Source organism: Ambystoma mexicanum, chromosome 12 (genome assembly GCF_040938575.1).
Source record: "Ambystoma mexicanum isolate Mex_15411 chromosome 12, UKY_AmexF1_1, whole genome shotgun sequence".
Lineage (NCBI taxonomy): Eukaryota > Metazoa > Chordata > Amphibia > Caudata > Ambystomatidae > Ambystoma > Ambystoma mexicanum.
In genome coordinates this window covers 1,036,541,724-1,036,564,861 of record NC_090936.1, presented here as the reverse complement: position 1 = coordinate 1,036,564,861, position 23,138 = coordinate 1,036,541,724, and the positions used below count along the sequence as shown (strand labels likewise).

Genomic DNA, 23,138 nt, shown 5'->3' with positions numbered 1-23,138 from the left:
AGGTAAGAATTGCTTAATGTTGAGTTTGATGTGATGCTTAATGTTGAGCCTTTGCCACCTCCCGTGGTTGTGCATGTGTGTACTGCTATGTATTCTTTATTCATGAGCATGTGAATCCATGCCAGACCCCATGCTGGAGAAAGGAACAAGTTACTTACCTGTAACTGTTGTTCTCCAGCATGTGTCTGGCATGGATTCACATGCCAACCCTCCCGCCTACCCCTCTGCGGCTCTTCACTTGGTCATACTGCCATTTCACGTGCTACCAAATCTGAAGATGGCTGCCAGAGGCGGGGCTTAGGTAGAGGGCAGTCATTGGCTGTGGTCAGTATGACGCAGAGATCAGTGATTGGTTACTACTACGAAAGACGGATCAGAAACGAAACTGATACTGATTTTTTCTTTACCGAGAATTCCCAGCCTGACGACTGGGAATATTCATGAGCATGTGAATCCATGCCAGACCCATGCTGGAGAACAACAGTTACAGGTAAGTAACTTGTTCCTTGTTTGCTATAACCATAATTTGTGCAACAAACAAATCCACGCCCTTTTATTGCCAACACTCACCCAATGTTCTTGTGTACTAACGGGGGGGGGGGAGGTCTGTGGTTACACCCAGTTCTGTGTAATTCACCTGTCTGCATCTGGATCCACTGGTTGCTGGTCATGCTTTGTGTTAACTAGTTGATGTCGCTTTACAGAGAGATGGACCTGTGGGGTTTTAATCGTGACTAGGATCACAGGCTACTTATTTCCCCGTGCATCTCTGGATAGGAAGTCCTAGTGAACCCCTGGGCTGATGGGCCCACTATTATCCTTTCCATCTTTATTTGAAGCATTATTACTGGCATATTTACAATTTCATAAAATACCCTATTGCCAAGGGCCCTATGGGCACTTTGTGTTCACCCTTTTGCATAATCAGTGCATTTGTGCGGCGTATCACTCAAGGCATCATGGCGCTCAAACAACTGATAGGATAGATGTAAACAAAACCCAGGTGTCAAAGGGGGTAAGTATCTCTGAGCTGATCTCAACTGCACAAGAGACATATTTAGCCCCAATCGAAAGGTGACTTGATAAGGGATTCACTCTGTGCTGCAGAAGCCCAGGTCACAAAAGGTTGCCATGCTGTGCCCCAAGGCTTCCGGTGCCACAGCACACAGAGCGCGTTCAGAGTAGAGAAGCAGGCAGCTGGAGACTGCATCGGGTAAGTGGGTGGAGGGGGCGCTGAGTGCCACGTAGTGGCCTGAGGTTTGGGGGAACCCCCCTGACATGGACCTGGGAAAGGGCCATGCACAAAAGGTTGCACCTGTGGAATTGCGTTTTTTTTGTTGTGCTGTGGCCTGAGGTTTGGGGAACCCCCCTGACATGGACCTGGGAAAGGGCCATGCACAAAAGGTTGCACCTGTGGAATTGTGTTTTTTTTGTTGTGCTGGAATCACAGATGCAGCCTTTCGTGCATGACCCAGAGACATGGAACCGAGGTATTACAGCCTTCATGTGGGTGGCTCTACCAAGTGTACTCGCACATCCCGTCCCCTTGCCTCCATCCTTGTGGGCGTCTGCCATCATGGGGACAGTACCGGAATATTTGGCAGCAACAAATCGAGCAGGCCCTTTAAATTTAGTTATAGTGCATCGGAGCGTGGCACTGGGTGTGGGAAGCAGCCATCTCCCACCCCGAGGCCCCGCCCTCCAACGCCTCGCCTCAGTACCTTTTTCCACACGGACGGTGTTAGACCTGCCAGCTAGGCGCTGAGACTTTTCACTTTCCGCTTGCTCCTGTCTTGTAATTCTTTTATCTTTTTCACCTCCCTTTGGTGCCTAGCCTCCTCCAGCGCATGTCGGCCACAGGAGGCTTCATGAGATGCGCATCCTGCGATTGCTCATTACTGGCCCCGGACCTCCATGAACTCTGTCTTGAGAGCTTGGGGACTGACAACCGCTGGGACGCGCTGCACAGCTTGCAACGTGCTCGGTCGCCGGTCCTTGAAGAATCTTCTTTTTAGATGGAGGGAGATCTCCCATGGCTTCTCCTCAAGGTCATCTTAAAAGGTTTGCCTCAGGACCAAACGTCAAGATAAGGTTGACTTTGTTCAGTTACTGCTTCTCAGCGCAGTGACTCCTTCCCAGGGTTTACACGGGGAAGGGTACCCTGGATTCAGGTTCTGGCAGACCCGAGGTCGTTACGGCTACTGGCTCCCAAGCCGAGAGGTCCAGGGGCTCTTCCGGGCAGTCCACGGAAGGACGATCAAGTTCATGCTCCTCTTCGGCCCCAGACAACAAAGGATTGCAGAGTTATAGCTCAGTCGGGCCATGGCACAATCCAGCATGACTACCAGCTCTGTAGCCGAGGGCACACCGCCTACCGGAGTGCCCTCCGAGGTCACAGCGCAGGGTGTTTCGACTACTGGCCAAGGGCTCTTAGCCTTGCGGAGCCATCTCCGAGGTCGATGTTTCGGATTCAGGTTACAGGGCCAAGGAGTGCCCTTCCATGTTTGCGCCAGCACAGGGCCTTTTCACCCTCCCTCTCAGGGTGCGGCACAAGGCGGTGCAGAAGCACGTGGCAGAGCCCGCCAGGCCGATGGGCATCATGGATTTGGATTCATGGAGTGGGCCATGCAAGAATGTTAGTTCCCTTCCCTCTGGAAGCGGCAGCGGATCTTATGGTACAGGTGGGAGGTCTCTGCAGGGTTACATCTACCCTTCACAGCCTCATGGCTACACATCCCGGGCGATTTGATCAGGATTTGAAAGGTGGTCCAGCGCCACTGAGGGCCCATGACCCTTGTGATCTGGCAGCTTGCGAACACCGCTTCTTAGACCGCTTCCTTCTTTTAAAGCGCTCCCTGCAGATGTCAGTACTCCTCAAGGATATTGTCAAAGAGGTAATACCAAAGGTCGCTCCGAAAAGACCTCTTCCTCTGGGCACTCCTCTGGCCCCCCCTTCCCCCCCCCCCCTGGGGATCCAGAACTGTTGCCTGTTCCACCCAGGCCCTTCCAGTTCTTTAGAGCCCTCCTCCACCAACGCCTCCTCTGTAGCAACCGATGGATCCACAGCTATGTTTGGGGGCGGAGGATCGGGGAGGACCCCCTCCGTCTCCAGTGTTGCAGGACCCGTACTCTTCCATCTGAAAAAAAGTGTGGGGGGGGTTGATGACTCCCAGGACGAAGACCCTTCGACCATAGTAAAGGTGTTTCATAACTCTTCAGGTCCTTGCAGAGTACATGGGGGTCCTTCAGCGCCCGTGAACACCCCAGGAGTCGGGGGGGGGGGGGGGCAGGGGGGAGGTGCCAGCAGAGGTTTTGGCCAAGCGCATCACAAGCCGCTCAGGCATTCTACTCCAGAAGGATGTCCTGCAGGTGGCTAGAAAGGTCTGGGAGGAGGCCTTGGCCAATGCCCAGATGAACAAGAAGTTGAACACCTGCTTCAGGCTTGTGGATGTGGAGTCAGTCCTCGTGGCCTCACTCTTCAGTGGTGGCAGCGGCCTTCTTGTATTGTAAAGCTTTTGTCTTCCTGCACGAGGGCCACCTCCAGTTGTCTTTCTTAAGAGCACAAGGCCATTGAGTCTTTCAGCAAGTGCTGCTACCTGTAACAGTTTGATAGGTCATCAGCAACACAGAGAGATCCTTCCCTCCCAACTCAAGGTGTCACAAAACAGAATGTTTAATGGTTTCTTTTTTCATCCCTGTTTTAAATGCATATCATGCCCTTTGAATCCTCCCCCCACCCCCCAAAGATACCAATGAGCCAAGAACCAAGTCAGTAAATATATTCATTTATTTGAATACAATGTTATGAAACCTGCACTGAAATGTCAAACACCACTTTATCCATGGATAACACAAACTTCTCTCGATATAAATGACTTGCACAAGAAGACAAATTAAAATTATTTACTTTCTTCAAATTTCACTTCAAGAAATAATTAGCGCTGGTCAATGAACACAATTTACAAATGTGCTGTGCAGTTTCGCTTTTCCTGCCCGCTTAAAAGGCTAGCGGTTTGGTTTTTCAGATTTGGACAAATGCATGTGGCAATTATGATTTCACCCACACCTTTGGCTTAAAATAAACAAGGGCGATTTAGCAGTTTGTTACTCTTACGTCCCGTCCACTTTCCTCCATGCTGCATGGGCGTCCTTCGCTAGGGATGGGACACGGAAACCTTTTTCACCAGAAAACATCTTCTTCCCCTTTTAAATTTAGAGGCACGCATTGGCCACTCCCCAGTCCCTATTTCCGTGTTGACGGTAACGGGCCGATTTCATCAGCGCTCCTTGGTTTGGCTTAGGCCATGTAATACCACACGCTCTTCCCTGCATACTTTCTTCTGTTTGTCTTTTTATCATTGAGGTATTCGGTCCTCTGGCGCCACGCTCCTCCGGAGCGCATGTAGACATCAGCAGGCTTCAGCAGGTGTCCAGCCTGTGAGTGGCTCTTCCCTATATCGGATCCCCACACTCTTTGCCTCTGCTGCCTTTACCTGACCACGGATGGGAGGTTTACACAGTGTGCAACGCACATTCTTTGCATGCTTTGAAAAACAGACTAGCTAGGTGGAGGGAGCCCTTCGAGAAGTTGCCTCCAGATGACATTTCGTCAGACAGAAGTCAAGGCCCAAGGGAGCATTCTTTGCCAGCGCACCCCACAAGGGTGACTCCTTTCCAAGGAAACGCCCAGATGGGAGGAACATCTCGGGTTCTCGTACCAGCATGGGTACGAAGGCTATTGCAGCTACTGGCCGCCAGGCCAAAAGGTCTGTAGATCCTTCCGGAGACGATGCTGAGGAACCGCAAGGGGCTACACCCTTCTACTGGCAACATGGACGAGGGGGCGCTTGCATGTACCACTATCGCCAACTCTGCTGAGGGCGACACGCCTAGCAGGCCTCTGGCTGAGATGCAGGGTAGGTCTCATGCTCCATCGCCAATAGTCCTGGAGGAGTCCTCCCAGTGAGCCAAGCACCACGACTTTGGCACGTGAGATGCAGCTCAACAAGATGGCCGCAGCGCCAGACAAGATGGCTGCTCATCTGATATCTTCCCCGAGCAACGGAGCATGTGGGAGAACGAGTTACAATGTGGGACTGGTGTCAACCAGGTACGTGCCCTACAGCTTGTCCATTAGCAGCACAGGGCAGGTTTACACCCCAAACAGCTAGTCGGAGTACGCACCGGCCTCAGCAGTCACCCACTACCCTGTCAATATCGCCTGCCACTCCACTGGCCTGTGAGGACAGATTCTTTGAAAAGTTCCTCATGCTCATGAGATCTCCTCAGATGGGGTCCATCTTTAGAGATGTAATCAGGGACATGCTCCCTCCGGCCCCTCTGCCTATAGTCATTCCTACTATGGCTCCTGCGCTGCAGGCCCCAGTGCAGTCCCTGCTGCCCACGCCGGCTCCTTCGATTCCAGTTCACCTGCCTCCCACAGTTCAGGCGGTTCCGTACCAGCCTCTGGGTCTGGTCTCCACACTTCAGCCCTCGGTGCCCAGCACCCCTCCACCCCAGCCGGACGCCCCGGTGGACACAGATGAAGAAGACCCTGACACACCATCGCCAGCCAAGGCCTTCCCCAAATGACTCGCAGGTCTGGCAGAGTACTTGGTCCTTCCTCAACTCAGAAGTCGAACAACCGGAGGCGGGGGTACTTGAAGAGGTCCTCACTCTACGCCCCGTGGCTAGAACAGGGATCCCAATGCAGAAGGACGTTGTCACCTTGGCCAGAAAGGGGTGGCTCAAACCCCATTCGGCACAGCCTGTCCATCAGCGCCAGGACGCAAAGTTTGGACAAATGGAGGAGGATTCACTCTTGCTGTCGGCCCACCCTCAACCACACTCTTCTGTGATTGCTGCAGCGTCGCTCTATTCAAAGCCATAGTCCTCGGCCACATCATCCTCTGCGTTGCTAGGCAAGGAGGAGAATATCTTGGCGGTGTACGGGAAGAAGCATTAATCCAACACTTCGCTGCATCTTCGTCAATCCAACGTGGATGCCATGCTGGCAGCTGTCAACCAGAGGCTTTGCCGGGAAATAGCCGACTTCCTTCCAGAACTTCCATGCAGAACTAGTCACGTTTCAAGTAGGGTCTGGCAGAGGCTAAAATGGTGGCGCAAGACATCATGAAGTCCAACGTGGCCCACATTCACACCTTTGGGCCGAGCCATATGCATCGCCACGGACACGAGGACTGCCTGGCTTTGGGCTACTAAGTTTAACCCTGACGTCTAGGAATGCATATTGGACCATTACATTTGAGTTGTCTCCATTCCATCTGAATCAGGGAATCTGCCTGTTGGTGTTCCTCCCGAACCTGCAATCAGAGGCAGAAAGTGCCTTACATTCCTTGCACCTCAAGAGTCCTCAAGTTCGATCTCTCAGAGGAAATCCTTCAGGAATTATGAGGAATTGTTCATCACTTTCGGGGGCACGTCTCCCGGCACCCAGGCTTGCAAATCTTCTGTCGCCCATTGGATGCTCCAGGCCATTTCGAATGTGTATACGGCCATGGGCAAACCAATCCCTGGGGGTATTCATGCCCATGCGCTCAGAGCTTAGGCCACTGCCGTCGCGTTTCAGAGACATGCATATTGGGATGGCCTCAGCAAGGCGGCTACTTGGGCCACTCAGTTGGCCTTCTGTAAGCACTATTCCTTGGATACCAGCTCCAGGCGAAATGCAGAGTTTGTTCAGGCGGTTCTGAAGAACCATTTTGCTTCGTCCTAGATAGGAGGCAGGTTGTCCAGGCTCCACCATGTATCTTGTTCAGTGGAATCGCCCACAAGGATGGAGGAAAGGGGACGGGACATATGATTAACTAAAGTCACTCACCGTAGTGACTAGAGTACTCTGTTCTTTGTCCCTTTTCCTCCACATGTCCCACCTAGATTCCCTCACTTGTATGCTAGGGGCTAATATCTTTAGTTTAGTTTGGTATTAAAGTGTCCAATTTGTTAAAAGGGGACTGAGGTGAGGCCCCTGAGGGCGGGGCCTCGAGGGGACGCCCCAGTGCGAAGCACCCCTCCCCCCCCCCCCCCCCCGTGCGCTATACTAAATTTAAAGGGGAAGCTCAATTTTTCTCTGCCAAAGGTTCCAGTATGATCCCCATGTTGGGCAACACCCACAAGGATGGAGGAAAGGGGACTTGGGACTACGAGTACTCTTCACTACGGTGGGTAACTCAATCGGCCCATGCCCAAGGCACAGCAAGGGTTTGTTATGAGGGAAAAGGATGGGAGCTGTGCTTAAGGCAATCTACTGACCCATTGTTTACAATTCTACACCAACATGATGTTATCAATATTAATCATTTCACTGTCTGCTTTAGGGGGTTAAGGGACAGCCATTGACTACCATTAGCTTTGAAAAAAAGCCATGAAATGACTGTTCAGACAAAATGACTACTGCTCTGTAGGAGTACAGGAATGAGTAGTGGTTTCTAAACTCCTACTCAGCCCTTAGGCCACTGCCGTTGCGTTTCCACACTACTACTAAACCAATGGTAATCTCAACCATAAAGGTGAAATAGGCAAAACACCTCCTTGGCAACTTTAAGGATGGATGGATGGATGGATGGGACCAGGGCAGGCTGTGCTCTTGGAGAGATGCGAGCCAGCAAGGAAGCATCATACAATAGTATTTTAGTACCAAAATGATTGTCTAATCAGTGGTCTATAAAAGAATAAACTTTAAACTAAAAATACAAACCCATACTAAAAACAATTAACATCCCATCCCAACAAAGGAATACAGAGAATATGTAGTCTCTTGGATGCAGGAGGCACTACGGTATGATGACAGGAGTATATGGCAATTGTCTTTATAGCAAACTTCGAGTTCAACTGTGGGTCTCTTTAAAAAGGAATGGAACCAGAAGAACAGGCAGGCGATGATCGAGTCTGTGGCTCGAAACAAGCTCAGCAGTTTGAGAACATCAACTTTTTTGAGTCTTGCAGGTGCTGAGACAACTCCAGGACAGTCATGTCAACTCAAAAGCAGTTTTTGGCAGTGAACTGAGCTGAAGCCTCTTCTTTTGATTTTGATTGTGGATTGTTGTCGGACCCCTGTCTAGTGTCTCGGAGGAAAGGGAAGTCCTTTTGCCCTTCCTAGCCAGGAAGGTTACAGAGAACACTTGCTAGTGTGCCACTTCTAGTGTAAAGAGTCCTGGACACACATGTTTCAGCAGCAGTCGGGCTACCCAACATCAGGTCTTTGTTTTTATTTAATTTTAATTGTTATAGAGCGAAGGAATAATTGGTGTCTAAATCTTTCCAAGAAGACGGGAGCCTTCCTCTGGGGACAAATCATTGCCTAATCACCACTACACTGCTCCTGCCCCCTACTCAAACCAAAGACTCAAGTAATTATTCCCCTGGTTGGATCTCGCCTCCCTCCCTGAGAGGCTTCATTTGAAGGATTGACCCCTAGTCCCCCCCTGCGCACACCCCCCTATATCTCCTGCCACCACCTCCCTCCACCCCCGCAACCTAGACCTCCTGGTGGTGTGTCCTGGTCCTCTGGGAAGATGTAATGGCTTCCTTGCAGAAAACAAAGGGAACCCCTCGGGGCGAATCCTGGCGACCAGTTGTGTGTGATAGTGATGCCCAAAAGCTCGGACATCGAAGTCACAGGAAACCAGTTGATTAAAGTATTAAATCGGATTGTTCTGCCAGTGTATATTTCCTCAGAGACCACTATATCGCAATGGATTCAGATTTATATTTATATTTAACCAAACTGTCACCAGGTCATGGGGAATAGTTCTATTTAATTTCAATCCTAGGTGCCCGCCGTTAGAGGCGACCCAGGGCTTTTGAAATAGTTTGCATTCCATAGGCTCTTTCTGGAAAGTACATGTTACCCTAAGACTGACATGTTTGCCGGACCAGATGGTAGTTGGACTGTGTCCAGTAAAGGGAGCACGTGTACTAAATGACCGGAGAGCAGTAGTTGCTGGCGGCAAGTAAACGCTGTTACACCAGCCTAGTTTATTTATGGGAGAGGGCTATTCTGTTGCATAGTCATTTTAATGCTGGACTTCAATGATCTGTGGTCGGGTTCATCAGATCGACTGAATCTTCTATGGTTCTCTTTTGTTCCTTTTTCAGTCGCTTCGAGTTTCCTGTGAATTCTGTCATATCATTCTAAATATGTACCAATTCATTAAGTTTGTAAAGATCTTTGAAGTAAATCACCATAGAAGGAAAATATACAACAATGGCAAATTACTATAGTTTTTCTTTAGCATGGAGCATTTAGAAAGAGGCCAGATTAGCAGAGCAAACTTATTTTGAGAGAAAACCCAGCATCATTTTACATAGTAAAAAGCTTGGGCTTGCATACCTGCTCAGATGGCTTTTGATTGATTTATTTATAAAGCACGTTGCACCAAAGCTTTTCTTCAGTCATGGGCAAACATCAGTGTCTCATGCTAAACTAGTATAGTTATTTGTTATTTATTGTATTTCTATAGCTCCTCACACCAAAGCGTGTAAAGTGGAATTACAGCCCAATTTTCTTTAAAAACCTAGGAAGACCTTTTTTGTCTGCAACCTGCATGATTTTCCCAAGTTTAGAGCCCCAAAGCTCCCACTTTATCTAATTTACAACATTGTCCAACTACCTGGTAGTGTCTACTCTTAATTTTGTTAACGCCCCCCCTCCCTGGTAAGCTTTCACCTAAATGTGCTGATTATAAAGAAAATGATTTTGCAGCTAAAATCAAAACCTGCGCCGTCATCTGAATCCAATATAGAGCGATGAATTAAAGGTCCCTCTCCTGCCTCCTGGTTTTAAAATTGATTACCTCAATTGAAAGGGAACCCACATATTATGGAAGGCAATATAGACAAATCATTAGCCGCAATCCATTCATCTAAACTGTCAAATTATCCCAAACGCTCTCCTGGGAGTGTGAAAGAACAGGTTAACCAGCAGCCAAGATTAATAGTGATGCATGCCTGGATGAATGGGTTAAGGGGTTTGAGCTGATATCAGCACTTTTGTGTTTATTGAATAGGAATGGGCCAAAGGTCCTTGACGCAGCCTCTAGCATCATGCTATCCTGGGATGTTTCCTGCCCTCTTGTCCTCGATATATTCATGCAGAAATTCAGAACCTTTACTTGACCCAAGAGTTTCACGCCCGGGCAAAATTCCAGAAAGTTCAGTTCCCAGTTGAATTTATTTATTTTATAGATTTGTATTGCGCTGAAAGCTCGCAGGCATCGGAGGTGCCTACAAATATACATCAAAACAACATAAGATGGGACAGGCCCTACCTAGGTGCAGAAACAATTGGGCTCATAATCCTTATTTAAATAGAAACGTTTTCAGATTTCTTAAGATTGCATAGTTCGGCTAAATCAGAGAAATGGGGGCAGTTTGTTCCACTTTTTTGTGCAGCTAGCACCAGGAAGGCTCTCCCCAACCTGTTTATTCGTCTGTGAGGTAGGACTGAAATCTGGCCTAGTGCCCCTGATCTAAGAGAGCACCTCGGGACATGTAAAATTATCCTTTCCTTCAGATATTTCGGTGCTTTCCCATGGAGGCACCTGTGGACTAGGGTCATACCCGCTGCACCCCGATGGGGATAGTGCCCCACGTTACCCAATTAGATTATTGCTCTCTCCCTTTGTTAGATACTCCCTATTAATCAGTTGCTTAATATTTTCCTCCTTCAACGGAATGTATTGCATGCTCTTACCTGTGGCTTTCATGCATTGGACCGTGTGGTTTTATAGCAATATTTTACCATGTGGGTTTAAATCTCCATTTAACCAGTGATTGTAATGCCTTCTGTTACCATGGGAGCATACAGCTCTTGAATACTCTGTATGTGGGACGAATTAACTCCTGGGGCACCAGTGGTCCAGGGATGAATATCGGTTTCTAAACCATTAATCGGCCCCACACCTCTAGAACACCAGAAGGGATCTGAAGTTTGGAAACGCAAGCAAATTATAAACCTCCTTGTCCAGTTTTGGTAATGTGCACGTACCAGCAGGCTCATCTCCGAAAGGTCGTGGATTGTAGGTTAGTTGCAACCCAGCGAAAATACAATCATCACCCAATGATGAAAGGGACTGTCCAGTCAAGGTTGTTAAAATATCGACTTTATTATCACAACAGACAGTTCTAGCACATTACGAAATACAACCCACCCTGTAAAGGAATGCCGAGGACAGACCATTTCAAATAAGGAAAAAGGGTTGCACTCTGGATACTGACGGGCGGGTAGGCCATATAGTAATTAATCACAATCGTTCAAAGATGCTTGGTTTTTACACAAAGGAAGTAGTGGGTTGTAAAATGTCACTAGCAGCCTTTGGCGAAGGACCAGTGGGACAGAACCACAATGTACCTTGTGTTGTACGAGTTACTGGTGCTCGACATGGTCAAGTCGGTTTCAGGGAGCATTGCATGACTGGAGACACCTGCGGGTATCGCGTGGCTACTACCAGTACGGCAAGCGAGGCTGGACGGATAGCTGCAGGCTGCACTAGGCTCCGGGGTCAGGAGTCGCTCATTGCTGGACAGCGTTTCTGAAGCACTGTTCGAGGCGTCTCGGGTGGCTTTAGCGACTGCAGCGTAACAGTCAACAGTGCAGTTGGTTGCAGCTCAAGGGGCTCGACTGGCTCGAAAATGCCCTTTTATGGGGGATGTCGATAGATGCTTATCTCTTATGTCGGTAGATGCACTCCTCCTAGCTTCTTTACTGGGCTTGTGTCGTCCTTTAAGGCAGACAACCCAAAGCTCAGAAGTGTTTTGCTGGCAGCTGCCTTGTCCTTGATTTAGTACAGAGACTCTCTGGCACTTCTCAACTAGGAAGCTTGCTGCAGAGTCTAGCAAGGCACGCTGTGCACGGGATGGGTACCGGTTCTGGAGATGCTGGCGGGTCCTTTGGATTTGGTATCTTCCTTTGTTCCCTGGGAAATGGTTAGTGGAGGCCTTGGCATTCCTTAACTGGTGGAAGATGTAAGGCAGACTGTACCTTCAGCAAGGGTCCAATGATGAGTTCTATCTTCTGTTTCTGGTGAAGCCTTCAGATCTGCCAAAAGAGGGTCTCTGCCCTCTTTTAAAGCAAAATGGACAGCAGGAATAAGCAAAATGGACAGCAGGGATTGGTGTAGGTTAAGCCTACCTTAATGAACCAATTCTGGGTCCCCACCAACAGAGGTCTTTACCAGAGTGCTTGGCAACAGAAAACGTAAAAGGGGTGAAAACATGTAATACCAAGTTCCTCCCATCTTCCTGTCTGTTGCGGTTTAAAGAGTCGTGTTAGTTAATGGAGCTCTCTGTGGTTTCTGATTAAAGTGGCAGGTCTCCCATGAACTTGCAGCGAGACAAGGCTTCTCTGGCTCCCCCAAAAGCACATTCTCGTCCTTATGAATGGGGCCCGCCTGCGGGAATGACTATTGTAATACACACAGTCCCAGACATGTCATTTCACTGTTCCTATACTAAAGGCAGAAGCTGGCTTCATGTTGACACAGTCAGTGCATATAAAAGGTGTTTTGGGGTTTCCTGTCTCCTTTGTTGACCTCTGAAACCAAGCCCAATGGGAGCCTGTTTGAATTAGTATGCAAATGTTGGCACCAGCTACATCACTCAACAAAAGGACATGACAGATCAATTGAGCCTTTGTTAGTTAATTATGATGGCAATGGCATGGGGAAGATTTGGCCCTCCTGGAGATGCATTGTGTACTACACCTGTCAGATCTCGACTAAATATGACAGCCGGGACTGTACCTGTATGCACCCAGAGTACACAGGTCTATGTGTCTGTTATGCAGCGAGTACCAGAAAATGTGTGCAGATTAGCCCCACATTTTCCGGAGTTTGATCCATCATCATTCAGTTTCATTTAAAATGTCAAGAATTCTCAGGTGACCGCACACCCACTGTGCAGATGGTCGAACTCCTCAGTGTTCTTGTAATGCCCACTGTAAGTTTTGTGTTGGGTATTTTCCAGTTTATTCATTTTTCGTTAGGGTTTCATATGTTCTTTAGTCCTGGAGTGTTTAATACATCCTACATTATTATGAGGATCATAATCTTTTTATGACCAAAGAATGTAATGCTTGTTGTCTTTGTGGTACACTGAGTAGACTTCTATTTAATGACATTTCTTTTATTGTATTCTTGGCCTGGGACTGTATGCTTCTTTTATTCTTGTCCTATATAAAGCACTCCTCTATCCCACGGACCAGGTTCACAATCCGTAAATGGTAATAAAAAATATCAATGGGATGAAATCTATTTTTTTGTACACGTTTTTAGTAATACCTTTTGTAATTCATGGCTTTTAAATAGCAGGGTTTTTAGAATAAAACGTAGGTATAACTAGATAATGTTAAAGTTAATCCGAACAGTATTATAAATAAATGTCAAGCCCACTCTATAATATATTAGAGTGCTAAAAGTGGGGTGGGTGTTACATATGTATGGAGTTTTGGGGAGGGGAGGTAGTGATGACGTAGAATTGCACAGTACGGAAAATGTTACACAAAGCAAAGCAGTCCTTCACCTACAATGTAACAGATAAATATGTCGGTTTAGAGCTTGTCGGAAAGCTGGGAATCTTAGCTTTACAATAAAAGTTAAATTTCGTTCCAAAGATACAGACGATTTTGTAAAGGTAGTTTTTCAGAAATGAAATTACAGTTTCGGAATGACAGATTTGCTTTGAAAGGTTTGAATCAACAGGAGGAACACACAATTTCTTATGATGCAGTTCTAAACAGGTTCAAATGTTTTGAATCAGATTATTTTAAGCTAAGAGATGGGTTCTGCACAGTTCTAGCTGGGTACTCGCACTATAAATTTGAAAGGAATGGCCTCGTCACGGATCTGGTGAACAAGTTTAGCTGCGGTTCTCTCTGCTCGGCGGGTCAATCAGGCACCGGTTCTGTTCACAGCGGTCTGGTCTGGGTCTCTGGTTCTGCTGGTCTGGATCAAGTGGATTCTGGATACCGCACTGCTTTCTGGGTACTGGTTCTGTTCTGGATACACACGACTCTTAGCAAGCAGCAAACCACACAGCCCGGTGGTTGAATTGTTTGCAAAAGATTTTGAGGGCTGCTGAAGAGTTCAGCTCTTTGGAGTTTTTGTTCTGGAGTTAGTCTGGATCTCTGCAGTTCTGGAGTTCTCCGTCAGCGTGCTGCGCAGGAATTCAGTTGAAGGTTGGAAAATGAATGTCCCTGTCCGGCTTCCAGTGGCTCTTTTTATGTCTTTTGAAAATGGGTGTGGATGCTAACTTTCTATGCCCAACCCACTCATGATTTGATAGGTCAAGGATTTCTCTTTGACCTGATTTGAGAAGGGAGCAGTGAGTCATCCTATGTCATCAGGTGTCATGTTTATGGCTCCAAAGGAAGAACACGCCCCTTTGCTTTTACCTTAAATCATTTTCATAACTAAACATATTTCCCAAATACACAAGTGGTTGACATTACATGTACATATCATATATTACTTAGGGTAGGTCTCTGTTCCAACTCTGATGTTTCTAAGAGCCAGGGTTCAAAAATGGCAACTTATTTTCGTTTTTAGTTGGTTTACCAATATTGGATTTTTACCAAAAATTACACCGATGTACACTGCCTTTCTAGACATATTCCAGTCAATTTTCATTTTTCTAGCATGAACCCCGTGTCTGCAATCTCCATAATTCATGGGGTTTTGCCTCAGAACATGGTACAGAGTCCTAACACCTCTTAAAATGTGCACAGAAAAATCACAAGAATAATGATATTAATTATATCATTTTGACAAGTCCGTACTATGAATTATCCATCTTTATAAAATTATGCTCTGGCCCAGAGGGGTGTGGTTTCCCAGAGCACATGGTCGAATTTCTGGTGTGTCCACTTCCTCCAACGCACTGCCCCTCCCCGTTCCTCTCAAGAGTAAGCCATTTACGACCCCCCCTAATTTAACATTTGCCTGAGCCAAGGAATGCTCATTGTTCTGTTTCCCTCCAGTCCTAGGTGCTCCTCCCCTGATTCAATCAGGGAGGTGTCATCTCCTTTTGGTGGGGGCAGCAGAATGCAGCCAGGCCTGGGAAGAGTGTCTGAGCAAGTTTCAACTCCTGTCGGGGGGGTAGTTGCCAGGCAGAATTCAATCACTTTAAGCCAGGCTTCAGCTAAATGTCACTTTTGTTCCCAGTTTTTCTTCATCCAAATCAAACTTACAATTGTTACACATGCAGCTAGAACGCTGATTCTAAGTTCAAAACTATGACATTTAACAGTTGCAAACTATGTGACACTCAACAGTAGGTCACTCATTTATTTTAAACATTTAGATTTTAGTGTCTTTCAGTCCAAATTAACTTAGGCTGCTGACATCCACAGCTCAGCCAGTTTCATTATGAACATTATTTTAGGCTTTCTCTTTACAGATTTTGTATGCACACAAGACTACATTCTGCCAAATGTCTGCTGGTGTTCAGTGAGATTTTTGAATATCTTGCAATGTTTAAAATAGGCATTTTGAGCTTGCATTCAGAGAAACAAAGGTGATTTCAAAGTGTTTTTGAGTTAACAGGCACTGCTGCTTTTCCTTTGGCACACATTCCACTCATGGCACTCCTGGCCCATCATGCTCGCACTGGTGGGTGGCAGGTTCGGCGACCATTTTGGTGTGCGCAGAACTGCGCGGTTTTCCTGGATTCTGGCGCAAATGTGGGCTTTTTCGGCCATCTTGGATTTTCTGAGCCCACAGCCCCAAATGTTGCAGCATAATAACTCGAACATGGGTCAAAACCCCTGACATGTTTATAATGTTGGTAACAAGTTGTCAGGGGTGATCGGAAGACCTATCATGAACTACTTAGTGAAGCCAGGGCAGATAATGAGGGCTTGGGACAGTTATCCCCCGTTAAAGCCCTTGCAATGAGATATGAAGGCCATTAGTACCCCGGGTTCCTAAAGCGGAAACCCAGTGCGCTTAAAAAGAAAATTCCAAGATGGCCACCATGGAAAGGGCAGGTGGGGCTCCTCTTCACTTTCCATGGCAGCCTTCAGAAGGCGAAGAGAGAACCCCATGACCGTATTACCACAAGCACATTTTTCCCCCCTTTCAAATCTATCCCACTTCGAATAACTTGATTACATAGCTGGTCCTAGGTCGACATGGCCCACTTTAACCCCATTTGGCATCCCTCGTGATCATGGCCAGTAGCCAGATTGTCTGGGTCATGACCTTATGCCATAACCCGGACAATCTGGCCACTGCCTATGGCCACAGGCTATATACCTCGGCCACCAAAAGTATATCGCGATTTTCTTGTACCTACATTGAGTCAAAAAATAAAACACAGGCACATTTGTAAAACCATGCTTTAAGGTCTTTGCCAATGCTCCTGGCATGAGTGCCCAGGTTTCAAAAGTGTCAAAATGTATACAGTAATACAGTAGTCGTATAACTTGGTCTATACACAAACGTTCAAGGTTGAGTCTATAATCTGTCTGGAAACTTTAGTCCACATTCGTCAAACGGCAAAAGTTATAAGCCATTTAAAAAATGTTGAGACCCCCCGCTTGACAAAATCCCACCAAAAGTTACTAAATCATGTATATCGAGATCTAAAATGTTTTTGCAAACCTTTGTGTAGATTTGTCAAATGACACCACGTGTATAAGCCTTTACACTATTGTGGGATCCTTACTCTAATTTTGCCACCTCTTGATAAACTTTGCAAAACTATTCGAAATCGGGCCTAGAATCAAATTCCAGAGGTTTGTGAACATCACAGGACTGTACCCGAACATACGGACTGTTGGCAGATTTTGGGGGATGAAAAAAAATGTTTTATTTTTTTTTATTTTTTTGCTTCTTACTGCCATATCACATCCCAGGATTCAAAAATTAGGGCTCCTGGTTGGGAGCCTATTCTACCCACGAGGGTTAGTAGGGAACAATAATTACAATTGAATAGGTTCAAGAAAAAAGGTGCTCTCAGAATACTCCTGTTTTTTTTGTCACCCTCTGCATAAAGAAAGAATACATTTATTCAAGCTCTGTTGTAGAATCAATCTAATTCTTTATCTAAGGTTATACAGTTCAATATAAAATGGACGCTCCAGAGTTAACATCAAAGAAAGGGGGAGGTCATTGACCGAGTACAGAAAGTATTTACAACACCCGGGACCGAAAGTTCTCGGTAAAACAACTTTGTGTGTACAAGACAAAATCAAATTCTAGTATCATATGTCATGAAGTTCACATGAGAATAGCAAACCTATAGACATTTGGACATTTATAACATTATTCAAACATTTCAACAAAAACAAGTCATTTTCTCTGTGTAAAGCAACATAAATATACTGCATTTGGGGACAGTGCGTCTACACCACGGTGTTTCAGCCGTTTCTAGGTGTGCTTAATATGCCACATCTGGTATACGGCCTTCATCCGGACGGGGGTCTGTACTGTATGATGGCTGCGCTGCAGGGGGAATGGAGACAGTTGTCAGGGGAGTATTCATGCACCGATTATTTAGAGAAGAATAAATCATGCGCTGCGCAGTATTGAAAACACACACAGCTTACCTATGGGTGTATTAATTCCACAGGTTCTGTTATTTGGAAGTTGTATAAGTCACAAGGGCTAATCTCTGTCTGATCCTATTGTGAAAAAAACAGAAAGAATGGGGTTTCTTATTGTTATGAAGGTCACCTTCGTAGGGATTGGAAACACATTGGTCAAGGCAGGTACTATTTTCATATAACGGACTCTTACCTCTCAGCCGGAGGTGAAATTTCACTTTTAAATGAGCTTAATTTCTTTTTTCTTTCAAGTGGCCCCGCGGGAAAAAACCTAAATGGAGCGGGAATATTGAGTCAATATTTTATGGCACTGAAGACACCTCAATGGTTCTAAATGTCTGCCGAGTGCGCGCAAAATGGCCTTACCTGTCAGGGTGCAGGACCTGCTCGCAGTCTGCCGCTGTAGCATTCGAACCGCAGAGTCATTCTACGATTCACGGAGACCTGGCTGAGGCGTTAGTAACGCTGTTGCTAGGACTCCATGATCATTTATACGGCGGCCATCTTAGATGGGGTTGGGTCGCAGCCGATAGTAAAAACGAGTAATAATGTTCCATCTATAGCCCGGATTGTAAAAAGGACGTATTTACACGGATCCCCATGTCTCCGGGATCCAAGTGCATGATTTAGACAATGTTAGTAACGGTTGCCATGGCAACCGACACTGAGCAAAAAGAGGCGTTAATGTTGTATCAGTCGCTCGAGTTGTACACCGAAAGTATTTTTATGGGTTCCCATGTCTATAGAGATCCAAATAGGTAATTTAGACCCTATGTTAGTATGGGTTGTCATGGGGACCAATCCGCCACTCCTGCCACAAATTTGGTGAAAAATCCATATATATGTATATTTTCGAATGGATTGTGTCCTCCAACGTATTCCACATCTTTGACATGTGCACTTTCGGAAACTTTTTTCAGCAGAGGGCGTCGATGACGTCCGGTCAATGTCCCCGAAGACGTTGTCACCGGATGTTATAAATAGGAGACACAGTGCTCGTAGCCACAGCTGCTTTTTCCGCAGACGTGTTGCTTTGGGAAACTCGGTGCGCCTCGTGTGTTTCATTGTTGAGATGTCTTTTTCTTCGACCCCTCTGACTCTGCAGTCTGGCTTCAAGACTTGCCGGGACTGCAAGTCGAAAATGTCGATCACCGACCCGCATCGCATTTGTTTGTGGTGCTTGGGCGAGTCTCACGACACACTGTTTTTAAAAATGCCAGTCGCTGACTGCCAAGGCCTTCCATGAGCGTAAGGGGAAGCTCCAGATTGGTAGGGGCTCTAAGCCCAGTAATTCCCGTAAATCCAAGTCGAAATCCAAAGTGGTGTCCGACTCGAGGAGTGATTCTATGCTTCGGGACCGAGAACCCGGACCTCCTCCCGAAGTGGTTCCCACCATTCTTCTTCCTCGTTGCGGCATTCCCGGAAGCGCCGTCACCGGTTGACTTCCCCGTCCTCCTCGGAGGATGGAGCCGCGAGGGAAGTGGCATGCACGATGAAGTCCTCGACTCCGGAGGAATGGGCTGCCTTTAAGGAGCAAATGTTGGTGATATTTCAATCGCAGGGTACAGGTTCGGTCACGCCTTCTAACGAAGCCAGCCAGGATTGGTCCTGTTCCATTGCTCGCACGTCTTCAGGCTCGGGTCCGCGTCGTGACTCTCATAGGGAACTTTCAAGGTCCCATTCGGACAAGGCTTCGGATAGTCACAAGAGACGTGCTTCTATGTCTAGGTCTCGGTCCTTGTCCCCAACGACACCGCTGCAATTTAGGGGCTCGAAGCTGGTGTCAACTCGGCGCCATGTCCGTCTGACTCTGACGCTTTGCCATCTTATCAGTCCACAGCGCTGTCGGCACCAATGTTGACGTCGAAGCCTTCAGCGCGCACGACGCTGAGGCTGTTGATGCTCTCAGCGTCGAAGCCTTCGTCGCTCTAGATGCCTTCAGGGATTTTTGCCCAAAATGTTCCATTGGAGTACCCGGATGTGTTGGATCCTCCTAGGAAGGCTACTGTGAAGTCTGGGAGGCCAGTATTTGACTCCAGGCCCTCTTCTGTCCCCAGGCCAGGGTTTCAACTCCGTCTGGATGACATTTACGAAGAGGAAGAAAGTTCTGATTTTGAGGACCCTGCTGAAGTTGATGTGGCTCCAATGTTTTCTGGAGACAGACAATTGGAGGAATTGAGGCAAACCCTTCATGATGCCAGTGGGTTGTACACTTCTCCGGAAGTGGAATTTGGTAGGCCTGAGCCTGGGGCTCATGCTGAGTCTTCATACCGGAGGCTCATGGCTAGGGTCTTGCAGAATCTGGGCTGGTCCCGTCCACCTGAAAACCTTGTACAGGATGATCTAACGGAAATCTTAGATCAAGGTCCGTCCTTTGACCCGGTGTTACCGTTTCATCTCAACTGAAAGAAAAGGGTCGCAGCTGCTTGGCAGTCCCCGGAATCTCTTCTGCTTGTCAATAAATCTTTGACAAAAAAGTACCGCCCTTCTGTTAGCGACCCCAGCTATTTATCCACTCACCCCACTCCCGAGAGTTTGGTGGTTCGGGTGGCTACGGACACTTCGAGGCAGGCGGCGTACCCTACCATTGCTCCGGATAGGGACGATAAGCGCTTCGACAGTCGGGCACCACTTGTGCATTTGCAAGGTTCTCGCACACTCTGTGGAACTGTTTCTTTAGCGGTTGAGAATATTCCCGAGGGGAATGAAAGATATGGCTTCCTGAGCTCTCGTGCAGGACGGCAAGGATGCCATGTGCGAATCCCTTCGGTCGGGTTTGGATACGGCAGACAGTGTTAGCTGGTCCATGGCTGCGAGCAGTTATACGCAGATTTGCGTGGTTGCGGAAGTCTGGTTTTGCTCCGGATGTGCAAAGCAGTCTTCTGAACATGCCCTTTGATGGTGCACATTTGTTTGGCAACAAGGCAGACGAGAGCCATAACAGGTTGCAGACCTCAAAAGCTGCAGCAAAATCTTTAAGCGCAGCTGTGCGTCAACCTCTGCCTTTTCGTTCTAGGGGACAGCAGTGGAAGGGAGTTTCTTTTTGTTACTACTCCTCCTTTGGTAGGACGAGAGGGGCCCCAGTCAAAGGGGCCAGCAAAAAAGTACCCGTGTTGGTCGGGGAAATAGAGGGGCCAAAGCCGCTCAGGCAGCTGCCTCTTTACCTTCACACACTGCCGCAGCCACTTCCAAACAGTCATGAGGCCATGTCCTATGGTTCGTCGGTTGGGGGCAGACTGTCTCAGCATCTCGAAGAGTGGCGAGCCATTACTTCAGATGCCTGGGTTCTGGATACCATAGCCCATGGCTACTGCCTTCCCTTCCTTCAGCGGCCTCACGACAATCCACCGGGGAAACTCTTTGAAGCTTCCGGATCCACTCCTTGTGCAGGAAATCTTAAGCCTTCTGCAGAAAGGCGCTATAGAACTGGTGCCTGTAGCGGAGAGGAACAAGGGATGGTATTCCCCTTATTTTTTGATCCCAAAGAAAGACTGGGGATTGAAACCCATCATGGATTTGTGTTGGTTGAACAAACTTCTCAGAAAGGATAAGTTTAAGATGGTTACTCTTTCTCAAGTCTTCCAGGCCCTTCAACTTCAGTATTGTTGGTGTCTCTGGACCTACATGATGCTTACTTTCAGGTGCCGATTCATCCCAAGCACAGAAAGTACCTGAGGTTTGCCGCTGGCGACTCGCACTTTCAGTTTCGGGTCCTGCCATTCGGATTGACATCCGCCCAGAGGGTCTTCACCAAGCTAATGGTGGTGTTGGTGGCTGCGTACCTCAGGCGAGGAGGGATTCACGTCTACCCCTACCTGGATGACTGGCTGATCCAACCCTTGCTCGGGTGAGCGCGCCCGGATCACCTCGGTCTCACCTGCCACACCGTCCACAGGCTGGGCTTCTCCCTAAATTGCAAGAAGTCTCATCTGACACCTTCCCAACAGCTACAGTACATCGGGGCTGTGTTAGACACGTCCTTGGAAGTGCTCGCCTCCCAAGGTGAAGGCTCATGATTGTGCAGATGGTGGACAAGTTTTAACATGCCCAGAGTCTCCCGGCTTTTGAATTCTTAAGGTTGCTCGGCCTTATGGCATCCTGCATCTTTCTGGTGCCAGAGGCCAGTCTGAGGATGTGATCCCTGCAATGGGTCCTCAAGATGCAGTGGTCGGAGCTCTCAGGCAAGATGTCGGATCCTGTTCAGATTTTAATGTCTCCCAGGATCTTCTGTGATAGGCCAACTAAGGGAACCTGATGAAGGGGGAGCCGTTTTGGCAACCATGGCCGGAGGTGACTTGTGACGGATGCTTCCCTCACAGGATGGGGTGCTCATGCCGACGACTTGACCGCCAGCGGTTGTTGGTCTCCATCGGAGTCCAAACTCCACATCAACCTGTTGGAGCTGAGGTCCATCAGGCTAGCCCTGAAGGCTTTTCTGCCGGCTTTACGGGGGAAGAGTGTCCTGATCATGACAGACAATACTGTGGCCATGCATACCTCAACATAAAAGGGGGAGTAGGGTCACTCCCGTTGTGCAGAGCGGCAAAGCAGCTCTGGTTCTGGGCCATCCAGCAGGCAATTTCGATCTCGGCAGTTCTTCTGGCCAGAGAAGAAATGCGGCGGCGGACGCTCAGAGCAGGCAGAGCACGATGTCTCACGAGTGGGAGTTGTCCCAGGAAGTCCTTCAGGAGATCTTCACCCTTTGGGGGACCCCTCAAGTGGATCTCTTCGCCACCAGTGTCAACCTGAAGTGCGAGAGATTCTGCTCAAGGGAATTTCCTCCAAGAGGAGCCTTAGGAGATGCGTTCGTAGTGGATTGGTTATTCCCACCGGTGTACTAGTTTCCTCGAGTCCCCGTCATTCAAGTGTTGCAGAGGTTACGGAGGTTCGGTTCCCACATGTTCCTCATTGCTCCGGATTGGGCCAGGAGAGCGTGGTACCTGGACCTTCTAGAAATGTATAGCTGCCCTCCCTACCGAGAGAATCTATCACGTGCAAGGGGGTGTGGGGAGGGGTCGTCTGGTTCTCCATCCAGAGGTCAAGACTCTCACTCACGCTTGGTATCTGAAAGGTTGAGGTATAAGGATTGAGACCTCCCGGATGACGTGATGGAGTGTTGCTTCCGGGCAGGCGGCCTGCAACAAAATCCCTGTAACGTTGCTGTAAATTCTGCAACTGGTGCAGAGGTCAAGATGTGGATCCTTTTCAGTGCTCCATTCCTATGGTTTTGTCTTTTTTTGCTTTCTTTGGCCCACAGGGGCTTTCAAGTTGGTAGCATTTAAGGGTTACCTGGTGGCGGTGTCTATATTTAAGCATGCGTCTGAAGAATGTTCTTACTTTAAAATTAGTTTGATTTCTGTTTCTTAAAGGACTGACTATTGTATTCCCGCCGTCCCCTTTCCAGGTGCCGGTTTGGGATTTAAATTTGGTTTTGAAATTTGTCATGGGTGCTCCGTTTGAACCTTTGCACTCTTGTCCTTTGAGATTGTCCTTCAAGACAGTGTTCGTGGTTGCAGTTACTTCAGCTCGCAGAGGGGGTTAATTGCAGGCACTTTCCTCTAAGCCACCCTTTACT

The 23,138-nt window shown here is 47.8% G+C and overlaps 1 protein-coding gene across 1 annotated transcript in view; it reads left to right on the top strand.

The window, feature by feature from the left end:
- SND1 (staphylococcal nuclease and tudor domain containing 1) overlaps positions 1-23,138 on the top strand; it is a 2,477,133-nt gene that overhangs the window by 1,415,371 nt on the left and 1,038,624 nt on the right. The window lies entirely within an intron of this gene.